The sequence below is a fragment of the Pristiophorus japonicus genome, chromosome 11, assembly GCF_044704955.1.
Source record: "Pristiophorus japonicus isolate sPriJap1 chromosome 11, sPriJap1.hap1, whole genome shotgun sequence".
Taxonomy (NCBI): domain Eukaryota; kingdom Metazoa; phylum Chordata; class Chondrichthyes; family Pristiophoridae; genus Pristiophorus; species Pristiophorus japonicus.
The window spans coordinates 205,549,022-205,551,005 of record NC_091987.1 but is presented as its reverse complement, the minus strand read 5'-3'; positions in this window follow the sequence as shown (position 1 = coordinate 205,551,005).

The window sequence follows — 1,984 nt, the reverse complement described above, 5'->3', positions numbered from 1 at the left end:
CCCCGATTATAATCGCTCAACCATTGTTGGTCGTGCCTTCTGTTGCCCCAAACTCTGGAATTCCCTGGCTAAACTTCTCCACCTCTCTTTCCTCGTTCAAGAATCTTTGGAGTTCTCTACCCTAGAGAGCTGTGAAGGCTGGGCCATTGAATATATTTAAGGTGGAGATAGACAGATTTCTGAACAATAAGGGAGTCAAGGGTTATGGGGAGAGGGCGGGGAAGTGGAGTTGAGGCCAGGATCAGATTAGCCATGATATTGAATGGCGGAGCAGGCTCAAGGGGAGCTTGCTCCTATTTCTTATGTAAGATGCTCCTTAAAACCGACCTCTTTGACCAAGCTTTTGGTCACCTGCTACTAATTTCCACTTGTGTGGCTCGGTGTCATTTTTATCGCATAATACTCCTGTGAATCACCTTGTGACGTTTCTCTACATTAAAGGTGCATTATAAATTCAAGTTGTTGTTGTTCCTTCATCGTTGCCACATGCCAGACACGAGACTCCCAAAGCAAGCGCTCTACTCAGAGCTCTTTCACGGCAAATGAGCCAAAGGTGGGCAGAGGAAACGTTACATAGACAGACAGGCTAAGTGAGTGGGCAAAAATTTGGCAGATGGAGTATAATGTTGGAAAGTGTGAGATCATGTACTTTGGCAGAAAAAAATCAAAGAGCAAGTTATTATTTAAATGGAGAAAGATTGCAAAGTGCCGCAGTACAGCGGGACCTGGAGGTACTTGTGCATGAAACACAAAAGGATAGTATGCAGGTACAGCAAGCGATCAGGAAGGCCAATGGAATCTTGGCTTTTATTGCAAAGGGGATGGAGTATAAAAGCAGGGAAGTCTTGCTAGTTATATAAGGTATTAGTGAGGCCACACCTGGAATACTGTGTGCAGTTTTGGTTTCCGTATTTACGAAAGGATACACTTGCTTTGGAGGCAGTTCAGAGAAGGTTCATTAGGTTGATTCCGGGGATGAGGGGGTGACTTATGAGGACAAGTTGAGTAGGTTGGGCCTCTACTCATTGAAATTCAGAAAAATGAGAGGTGATCTTATCGAAGCGTATAAGATTATGAAGGGGCTTGACAAAGTGGATGCAAAGAGGATGTTTCCACTGATGGGGGAGACTAGAACTAGAGGGCCTGATCTTAGACTAAGAGGCCGTCCATTTAAAATGGAGATGAGGAGAAATTTCTTCTCTCAGAGGGCTGTTAATCTGTGGAATTTGCTGCCTCAGAGAGCTATGGAAGCTGTGACATTAAATACATTTAAGACAGAAATAGACAGTTTCTTAAACGATAAGTGGTTATGGGGAGCGGGCGGGGAAGTGAAGCAGAGTCCATGATCAGATCGGCCATGATCTTATTAAATGACAGAGCAGGCTCGAGGGGCCGTATGGCCTACTCCTGCTCCTATTTCTTATGTTCTTATGTAAGGACACCCTCAAAGCCTCCCTGATAAAGTGCAACAGCTCCAGCGACACCTGGGAGTCCCTGGCCAAAGATTGCCCAAAGTGAAGGAAGTGCATCCGAGAGGGCGCTGAGCACCTCGAGTCTCATCGCCGAGAGCATGCAGAAACCAAGTGCAGGCAGCGGAAAGAGCGTGCGGCAAACCAGTCCTGCCCACCCCTTCCCTCAACGACTATCTGCCCCACCTGTGACAGGGACTGTGGCTCTGGCATTGGACTGTTCAGCCACCTAAGGACTCGTGTTTAGAGTGGAAGCAAGTCTGCCTCGATTCCGAGGGCCTGTCTATGATGATGATGGGTCACGATCATGAACTCCCCATGTAACAATTTTGTGGGAGTTCCATGTGTTCACACAGACACAAGGCTCACCACCCACCACCTGCTCAAGGGAGAAACTTGAACATTTCCCCTCCTGCTCAACACATCATCATCAACACACGCTGACAGCAAGAGCAGGGGACCAAATAGAACAGGAAGGGGCGGGTTTGAGTGACGTTACTTCCGTTTTGCGGCAG